The sequence below is a fragment of the Parasteatoda tepidariorum genome, chromosome 8, assembly GCF_043381705.1.
Source record: "Parasteatoda tepidariorum isolate YZ-2023 chromosome 8, CAS_Ptep_4.0, whole genome shotgun sequence".
NCBI lineage: Eukaryota > Metazoa > Arthropoda > Arachnida > Araneae > Theridiidae > Parasteatoda > Parasteatoda tepidariorum.
Genome location: NC_092211.1, coordinates 80231332 through 80242132, shown reverse-complemented (window position 1 = coordinate 80242132; position 10801 = coordinate 80231332). Strand labels below are relative to the sequence as shown.

Below are 10801 nucleotides of genomic sequence, written 5' to 3'. Positions count from 1 at the left end.
AGATTGGCGGTGGCGCGGAACAATTTAGCCAATCTTGGCGCCAGAAATTATTTTCGACCCAATGGCAAACCTAGAATCGTTCTTGTTCACAGCTTTACAGCGGTAGCACTAGCGTTGTTGTTAGGTTGTTAATTTTTATAAGTTTTATTTTAATCACTGTAAATGAAATAAATGAATGAAAAGTTCTTGTAAAGAACTGTGAAGTATTCGTTTTTGCGGAAGAAGATATAAAAGGTAAAATCTAGTTTTTCTAAATATGGCGGCTTGTCACGTGGTCATTTTTGCTGTTGCCATTGCGATAGAAATATATGATGAATATCTTTGCTTATGATGAAATTTAGAATCATATGCTAATCAAAGCCCAGTCCCAGAACTATGAAATCAATTTGTTAATCGATTGGTATAAGATAAAATCTTAAAATTTTATTAAATTCATTTAAAAAAAAAAGCCGTTAATATTTAGTGACAAGAAGGGCGAGAAACTGAACTTCTTATAGTATAATTTATGACTGCCGATAAATGACTTTTTTACTTACTAGTATAGTTATAATGTGCATCCCTGTAATCTTATATGTGAAAATTGAACTTCCAGTTCCTCGACACCACGTAGACTTAGTGATCTTTGCGCTTTATCCCTCTGTTTTTTTTCTTTCTTTTTGCGTCACACATAGTTTTTAGCACCCTCTGATTTTATTATCTTGTGTTCTCATTATTGTAATTAAATGATTTTTAACTTGAGTTCGGCCCAGCTTTATCGCATTGGCCTCCCGTGCCTGTACATTCCATAATTTTAAGTTTGACTCAATCTCAGAAGACAAAGACACTCCTGAGTATTTGCACCAATTCGCTTTTATGGCAGTCCTTCTAGGTAAAAATAAACATTCAACCGGTGTTTTGTGTTTTAGAAAAGAAAAAAAACACGGAAATCTCTCACGGTTAGCCCAGAACGTATTCACCAGTCATAAATAGAGTTAGAAAGCAGAATAGCTTTGATGCAGTGAGATAGAGGATAGTTTTGGAGAGGTTGTTTACGATCCTTATGTAAATAGTTATCATGTATATAATCGACATGAAAAAAAAAAAAAAACTCATGGTATAGATAATTATGGGTTCCATTTTCCCGACGAGCCCTAGTGATCTTTTCTCTGTAGAGTTTTTGCTTATGCGTAAGTTTTTGGTATAAGTAGATTTTTTTCTTTATTTTTAGTAAGCATTTTCGGTCTGTATTTACTTTGAGTTTAGCGCAGTATAATCGCATCACTCTTGCGTTATTTAATAGTTGTACTTTCAACTCATATAACTAAAGCTGCCACAGAATCATCATTATACTACTGATAAAATGAATGTAATGAATATTTATTTGTATTTAGCTATATTTTATTAATTTCATAATACTTTATAAATGGTATTAATGGCAGTTAACTTGTTTATTTGGTTGATATGGATTTTTTTTAAAAATCAATCTCTTTCGTTTCCATCTTGAATGTCACGCCATCGACCCTGAATTTTTTATCTCATCAGGCTAAAGAAAAAATTAGTAATGAAATTTGTTACCTTGCCTTCTGGTTTTGTTGTTTCTAGAAGAATAAAATTGTGGGTGTATGTGTATCATGTTATATATGTTCTATATCATGTGTTATAGAGCATAAAAACCCGTGACCTTGTCTTTGTTATGATACTGTATTTCGGAAACTCGTTAATAGCCGTATTTAAAGAGCATATTTATTATGGATTGGCGATTATTGGCTGTCTAATTTCTTAGCCGCGAACCGTTAGTGGGCGTGTTTCTTTTTTTCTTTTCTCCCTCTTTCTTTTATTTGTATGAGCATGCAAAATAAACCTTATTTGAATATTAATCCTCTCATTTTGTTGTTAACAATTTTAAGTTACGACTTATCTTAAATTTCTAAAACATAATCATGTTTATTAATTTTATTTGAACCACTAAATTTTATACAGAATACGCATGTTTCATTTATGTTATTCAATTCTGTAATTATGTTTAGAATCTATCTCTGGCTTTTGAATGGTTTGGAGACCCAAAATGGGACCCCATAGAACCTGCTCAATAGTTCTTTTTTCGTAAACTGTAAACTATCGGTTTTCAACGCATGATAATCTTTAATATCTTATTCATATAATGTAACCACTTGCGTGTGGGGAAGAGTAAAATTTTTATGTACAAATTCCAAGTATAAAAAGTACGAAACCGTTCGATCATGGGAGAGTCCCTATAAGTAGAATGTGAACAACGATTCAGTTAAAATTTAGAAAAAATGCTTCAGCTAATTTTCTTTTTCTAATTAAAATGTAATTTTATTCGAAAGAATTAGTGAATTTATTTTTAGTTGGTGATATGTGTGTAGGTTATAGGAAGCGTGATTGTGATGTGAACGAAACGGCTAAATGCATCTTAAATTAAAGTAGGATAATAATGGCAGTACTACTACTAACTAAACTCAGTGGCGCGACAACCCATAGAGGGCCAAGGCCTACTGTGCCCATCTCAGTTTTCCTAACCTTAAGCTTTGGGGTGCAGGAGGAGATGTTCCTGTTAGGTGGTCAGCCAGACTCGGAACCCCAGTGTTTAGTTCCCAAGCATGCTAGGTACTCATTTATCGACCCACTGAAGGGATGAAAGGCTGAATGAACCTTGCCCGGCCCAAGGATCGAACCCCATCAGGACCTGTGGCACGGGAGAGCGAAGCTCTACCACTCAGCCACCGGGCGTCTATAATGGCAGTATACGAAGTTATAAATTTTCGTTTTTAATATAAATCTATTAATGCTTACATTTGCTTTTTTATTAAGTTCATCCTTTTTAAGTTAAATTATTTCTATTGTTAATTAATTTTGTTGCTTAATTAATTATTAATTAACTTAAATCTGATATTACTATTTTGTAAAAAAAATGGATATAGTTTTCATTATTCCTTTATCTTGTTATTTAATTGTCGCATCATTTAAACAGCGTGACAAATTAATCTATTAATTCCATTCTCTATGTCGTTAAAGTTAAGTATTGCTAGGATTGGCATTGAAGATATTTTAAATATTGAAAAACTCACCGACAGGTCTAAGAGTGAGGCGAACAAACGCAGAAATCGTACATTATGTTTTTTATCTAAGAAACGCAGAACGGCAAAATGCGTATGCAACTACTGCAACATTTGCCAGAACATTTTGCCAGGAGTGCAAACAATAATTTTTACCATTTTTTAAAAATAATTGGATTATTATAATACTTTTATTAACTTACGCTAATTTGCTCGAAATAGATGAAATAAATATAAAAATATGGTTGTTTTCAATTCGTAGTCTATATGTCGAATCATTGATCACAAATTAACTTTATTTAAGTTTAATTAATTATCCAGCTCTAATATTGATAAATAATTTCTAATAAATACTGTAGAAGTAAACAAACAGCATTGTTGACAAAATTTACACATCAAAGATGAGACTAACTCCCCCTTTTTTTGGACCAGTCATTTTTTTTAAAGTTTAAATGTAGTTACGCAGTTATTTCTGTATTAACCTTTATTTAGGATAAAGAAGGCAATCACACACATAATAACACAAATAACCATATGTATTTGGATCTGATAATATTAAATTAAGAGATCGTGTAGTTGTTCTTTTCACCCCCATTCAAGTGGTAGCTAACAGAAGAAAACATTCACTTAATTTAAACATTAAGAACTACTATTTATTTCATAAATTTAGATTAAAAAAACGAAAAGTGTCGAAAAGAGTCTTCCCGTTAATAAAGATATGAAATACAAATGAACTCGTTTTTAAAAATTATTCTGCTATTTTTATCGTCAACTTGAGGTTATTTTTAAAATTTCAACTTTTCGGGAAATATTCAGAAAACAAATTTAAAAAAAAATAATTTTTGCGTAACAGTTTTTATAAAAAGATATAAAATTTTTTTGTAATAATAATAATAATAATTATTCTCTAGTATAGCATGTTAACACAATTAGTTATTATCTATCATTATGTTATTAGATAATAAATAGTTCCATTTTTTTTCTAGAGTTTTAACATCTCGAATTTGTAAAATTTATATTCATATCATGATTACCAACTCGCCAAAATAGGATAATGTTGCCAAAACGAAGTCGAAAAATCTAAAAGCGAGCCCCGTGCAATTGGCACTCTGCCAATACCGATTGGCTCAAAAGTAGATGGCGTTCAACGGCGTTGCAGAAAAATGTTATCAGAATGAACAAAGAAGAAAAAAAAAGGAGACGAAGTTCTTGTACTCTCAACTCGTGTGTTTAACGAGAGACGATTTTTAGTAGATCGTTTCGATATCGGCGGTCAAACCGCTGCTCTTAAAATCGTTATAATAGTACTATTGAAGATTTAATAAATATTTTTGCGCGCCTATAAATATAATACTCTTTTAGTATTTTACTTATTGATTAATTTATTTTAATATTTTTTCCCGCTGCATGGTTATTTTAATTTATAAACTAAAAGCGAAAGGAAATTTATGTTATGCTGTAAAATGTTAACAGTTCATTAGGGCGTTATTGATTTTTTGCTTTTCGTGAATCGCGGCGCTGCGATGCTTTTGGGTAATCAAGAAAGAAAGCAATTTACACTTTTCCGCTTCCAATAGATTCATATTTTGGAAAATCTTCATATTTAATAATTAATCTCGACAGTTATAATGACATTTTTTTAACCAATTTTCTAAAAATAGCTGATTTTTGTGTGAGCTGAAAGAGTACACATTTTTACTTTTCGCTCATTTTGCCAAGCCAAAAATCTTTTCATGTCCTTTTACACAATAGATTTCATAAAATTAAGTGTATCTTAATAATTTTACCGTAGTCAAAAATTATAATAAAAGTATGAGGATTTGGATTGGTAAATTCTGGCCCCACCCCTTTACATGATTGTTATTTCCCCAATAAAAAGTAATTTCTGGTGATTTAAGTGCAGTGAAAGTTGTTCATTACAGCTTTCACAGAATTTTGTTTTTAAAAACTTTTCGGGCTATAAACATAAATTCTAAATATCATCTCCCAGAATTCTTAACGAGTTAGAAGTAGGATTGAAAATGTCTCTCGGTATGTGTACACGATTATTGCGGCTTCCCCCCCCCTCTCCTCATATTTAGTTGGACAAGAAAGGGAATATGTCTGGTGAAATATGTTTATTTTGAGGAAATGTTTTTTTTTTCTCAACCTTTTTCACTCATTAATTTTGCAAATCATGTATGAGCCCAGTCGGACAAAATGAAAATTGCGTTTCGTTACTCGCCATCAGGAAAAAGTGCGTAATGCTTTCTTTCTATTTATTCATATATATTTTTTTTAAAAAAAGGTTCAAGTGTATTTACAAAGATGGTCGCAATTTATAAAATCTCATTATCTATAGTTTCCCTCTCTTGAATGAATCAACGATCAGGGTACGTAGTGTTTTTAAAAAGTGCTTAAAGGTGCTTATTTTCGATTTTTAAAAGCCCTTAAAGGTGCTTTTTTCATTGGGTGTTTTTAAAAAGTGCTTGATATTCCCTCTTTCAAAATAAGATTTTTTCTTTACCATGTTGATTTTCGCTTCGAATTATGCAAAAAGACTCAGTTCACATTGTTTTATTCAACGTTTTCACAATTCACTCAACCGCAATCTATTGATCTATTTCGGCGTATTGTCAGTCCATAGCGTATGAAAACGCCATTCATTTTGCATGATTCAAAATTTCATGATTTTTGACAATTGTCAAAAACACTGCCAAAAGTTTTTTTTTTTGACACAAGGGTTAAAACAAGATAGAACCGCCAATTGTCAAAAACTTTCCAACCCTGATATATTTTTTTAAAGTGCTTAAATTTTTTTTCTTTTAGTGCTTATTTTTTGTTGAATAATTTGCCTACAAGCACCCTGACAATAGTATAATTTAGGAAATGTGGTTTCTGACGATATAAGATTTGAAAATAATACTAATTAACCTTCAATTATTAAGAACTCTTTTTATTTCATAATAAGAAATTTAACAATTTAAAAGAAATTTCTGGAAGTAAACGAATGTTAGTTTTAAATTCCTTCTCTGAGATAAATCTGAAATAATTGGTCATAAGTTTCCACTGAAACAAGTTGGAGCATGAAAATGCCAGATTTTAAAAAGCAGAGGGCAAATATGGCGGAGTTGTGGAAAAGTTTTTGGCAGTCGAGGTCAGTGACTCGAATACTCTTTTTTTTAAAATCTCAAACCGGTTTCGAAAAGTAAGAGAAATCTCGTGGATACGGTTTACTCACAAGGCCTAACTTTATTTTTATGTCGCTGCTGATTATATTATGTTATTTAATTAAAAGGGCATTAATTCACAACATCAAAGCGGCAAATTCCTTTGTGTGTGTGTGTGTGTGTGGTTAGTTCAAGAAAATTTATAAAATTCTTGAAATTATAAATTTTTGTAGAGAATGATGCATGTTACCAATATTCACAATCAAAATTTACGTTATTTTGATTAGGTATCAATTCTTCATCATCTTTTCTATTATTCTTATATCGTTTTACCACTTTTCCTGCAATTTTATTAAAATCTATTTTAATTAGCGGTCATAGTACTTTCATAAAAATTGGTAATGAATGACTAAGGCTACAAGTTGTTTTGTAATCTTAAACTCCATTTTCTGCTATTTTTTTTCCTTTGAAAAAATAAATAAAATAAAATATCCAGACTGGCCATTTCTTCTTTTGAAGTCATACTTGACTGTTTACCTGATTCCTTGTAGTTTGAGATTGTAGAAAAAGTTTTACAGGATTATAGGTCTTTAAAAATTTTAAACGTCGTAACTTTTAACTTTTTCAAATAACGTGCAATTAAAGAACAGTTAAAGGTTAAAAATCAGTTGAAAGATGCTTAATGAATATTATTAAAATGATATGTTGTTGTGATATACGTGCAAAAAAATTTTCTTCGCCAAGAAAGTGACTACCTTATAAATCGCAACCCCCTAAGAGCTTGTGTCTTAACATAAATTCCCCATTCCAAATCTACACATCTCTGTAATAATGGAAAAAACAGTTTCAGTTTCTGTCATTTCTTTATAATTTCTCAAGAAGTACTTAGAAAATTATTTTATAACTTTAGACTTTAAAGGAGTCTAGATCAAACAATTTTTCGTGCGTAAAGTTAATAGCTTTCAGAGTTTTGAAGGACCAGCAAAAAAAGAGTGCTTTTGAACATCAAAATACAAAAAAATTTAGCTATACGCTTGTAACTTGCATTAATTACTTTGGTTATTATATGCAATAACAGTTCAAAATTTAGCTTGAACATTAATAGCGATATTTACATTTTCAGAAAAAATAAAAGTCTTTTTTTCCCCCCTACATTTTCTTACTATAACCGTAGAAATATTTAATAAAATTTTGGAATAATTTTAATTAATAATAAAAATACAGTCTTAAAATTTTATACAAATTCGTTAAAAATTGCCCAAGATATGAGCATTTAAAGTAATTCTTTCATGTACCATGCATGCGCAGAAAACTTAAATTTTGTCTTTTTTTGTGAGCGATTTTATTCTGAATCGTATTTAGTAACTTATGAAAAAAAGTCCGATTTGAATATCTTGAAAATGTAAAAAGTTTCATTTAATTTTCTAAGTAGTCGAAAATTTTGAAAAATGCTTTGAATAGTAAGGGGTTTTCCCCAAATTATTATTTTTTTTGCCATTAAACAAAACTGATCAAAACGACACCGACATAGTAGAGGACCATTCTGTTTTAAACTATGTTTCATTTCAGGTATTTTCTTTCATCATACCATCACATTTTATTGTCGGAACAATCATTGTATGGCATTATAATTTATTATTAAATTTTCTTTTATGATACAAAATAAAATTTATAGAAAACCCCTTATTAATTAAAGCTTTAAAAAATGCATAAGCTACTTAGAAATATGCTAGTAACTTTTATCTGTTTCAAGATATTCAAATCGGACTTTTTTTGAAAGTTCGAACCAAATACGAATTAGAAAGAAATTATGAAAAAAGTTTTTTTTTAAGTATTTCCCTCGCATATGCAGTCTGAAATGGTAACTTGAAATGCTCATATCTTGCGCAATTTGAATTTTTTTTTTTTTTTTTCAAATTTTAAAATGTTTTTTTAAATTAAAAATTGCTCTACAAATTTGGTTGAATTTCTTTGATATTCTTCCTTTATTATTGTTATAGTAATATAGTAAGTCTATATAAAGTATAAGTATAGTCATTATAGTAAGAAAACGCAAGCAATTTTTTTATAAAGATATTTATTATTTTTATGATTATTTAAGCTCGGTTTACGAAATTTTATGTTCTTATTGCATATAGTAACCCAAGTAATTCATACAAGTTACAAGCTTACGCTACATTTTTTAAATTATTTTTTTGCATGGGGTGTTCAAAAACACACTTTTCGTTCGTAATTTATTGTTGGTCCCTCAAATCATTGAAAGCTTTATTGATACGTATGAGAAATCGCCTAACCGACCTAAATACCTTTTAAGTCTTAAAATAATTATCTTAGTATTTCCTCAGATATTTGAAATCATGCCAAATCCTGAAAGTGTCACTTATGTGAGATCTGGCTGATCACTTATGTGAGATCTGATTTTTTGGCACTGTTAGGACCTACTTAAAAAGTAATTAATAGATTTTGATTTAATAAATTTTTTTTCGTAATATACTTGAATGAAATCTAGTTATATACATGTTGTATATCTTATTAAAATAATGCTCTTTAAAATGCGTTTTATTTGACTTGCTTGGGGAAAAAATTACATATATACAGCGAACCATGCCATGTTATTAAATCCGAAATTTCTTACATTTTCAAAATGCTATATTAAGATAGCTTTGTATTTTACAAATCTCGAAAGTTAGTGCCAAATGGTGTGACTGTTCACTGGCAGTTTATTTTGTGAAAATTACCTAAAATGGAATTAAAAGCACAGGTAGAATTTTTCCTCGTCGTCTCCTCCCACTCAATTCGGTCGACTGGAAAAAAGGTCTCTTAAAAGAGCCGAAATTTTCGATCGCTCACCCGACTTAAATATTTGGATTATAATTACTTCAGTGTTAGTGTTTCCCTATGCACTAATATTATCAATAAATATTAGTGCTTAAGAGGATAATGTTAGTGCATAAGAGACTTGAAATATTAATTAATAGCTTATTTGAAGTTAATCCTTCGGACCCTTAAGATAGGAACCTAATGATAAAAATTCGATCATTGGAACAAAAGTTACTTTAAATCGTACTTTTTTTTGTTGCCTCAACTCAACAAATGAAAGCTTTTTGGCAGTAGGTCACTGGAATAATCGTTTTATACCAATATCCACCCCTAGATTATATATAATCGTCCTTAAAATTGATTTTTTTAAATTTGTTTTAAAGGTTTAAAAAACATATTTTTTATCTGAAATGCACTCGCTATATTAAACTGTTTGACTTTTTGGACATCCTGCATGTTTAATATTGCAATGAGAGCAGTAGAAAATTCATATTTTCGGTAAAATAACTGCAACGCTTATACACGTGCTGTTCTTAAGCTCACATTTTTTACATTACTATTATGGAAAACTAGTTTTACCTTAGTTTAATGGTGCTTTTTTTTATTTTAAGAAATATTTATAATACCTGAAATTAGAATTTAACTGCTTGAAAATATTCAAATTTTGCACATAACAATGCCATAAAATTTGGAGGGAAAAAAAAAGAGTAAAAAATGAAATCCTAATTTTTCGAAATTATGAACTAATAAAAACATTCTTATTAATACGTTTTTGAATGTTTTTTGAATATGTGAAAAAAGATGCGTATAAATGCATATTGATAAAAAGAAACTTAATTGTATTATGTAGTAAAATAATAATAAAAACTTTTATTACCTGATTGCTACATAACGTATTATTTGGTTAGCATCATTAACAGAAACGGCGGTGTTATAACTCTGACGATTTTTTACTCTTGAAAGCGTTATTTTTTAAACTTCCTGTAGCACTGTAAATATTTGAATTTATATATACAAGGTATATAAATTCAAACATTTGCAGAGCATTCGCTCAACATTTATAATAAAAAGATGTAGTTTCGACTCAGTCATGCTATCGTAAACCGATTTTGGTCATTTCGGTATAGATATACGACTTAAATACTATTTTGCCTAGTCAAAATAAGATTTTTTTTTCTTCAGTGATTTCAATCTTAACCGCAACTGTTATGACGGCAGAACTTCTAAGAATCGATGGAATTCATTTTTAATAACATAATTATTTTTAATAATTTGTTTAAAAACTAATTTATCATCTGAGATAAAAGTGTATACACGAAACTTATTTATTCAGGTTGTCGGTAGTTTTTCTGACCTCCGCTTTTGTTATTGTTGCTAAAATGAAATGCGTTTTTCTACGCTGAAAACGGTTACGAAACAAGTCGTGGACAGGTCGTACTCTTTGGGACACTCTCATTCTGCTTTTTTGGGGTAGGAGGGTGGTTAGGAGACTGGTGTAGGTGGCGCTCGGTTCGTCTTTAATTTCGCTGTAGGTTGAGTTGTCATAGGAGGAGTAGGGATTTTTCTGGATTTTTCCCCCTCTTGCTTTGGTGAGGCTTGGCAATGGTGTAACGATATCTCAGTAATTTTTTTTTTATTTTTTAAATTTGATTACCATTAGCGATGTTGCTGCGAGAAATGAAACACAGCTTAGAAAAACTGTGAAAGGAATAAATTGAAGTAGTAAATTAATTTTTTAATAAATTAACTTTAGTTTCGTTTTTAATTGCAGGAAAA

At 30.0% G+C, this 10801-nt stretch overlaps 1 protein-coding gene across 5 annotated transcripts in view; it reads left to right on the top strand.

The window, feature by feature from the left end:
- The window catches only part of LOC107451716 (histone-lysine N-methyltransferase SETDB1-B), an 87066-nt gene that overhangs the window by 22806 nt on the left and 53459 nt on the right, over positions 1 to 10801 (top strand). Inside the window, exon 1 of one of the 5 annotated variants that reach the window (XM_016067903.4) lies at positions 61 to 234. The exons of the other annotated variants lie outside the window; for them this stretch is intronic. The gene's annotated coding sequence lies outside the window, so the exon portion shown is untranslated. Of the gene's footprint in view, positions 1 to 60; positions 235 to 10801 lie in introns of those variants that run through there. 5 annotated transcript variants of the gene reach the window in all.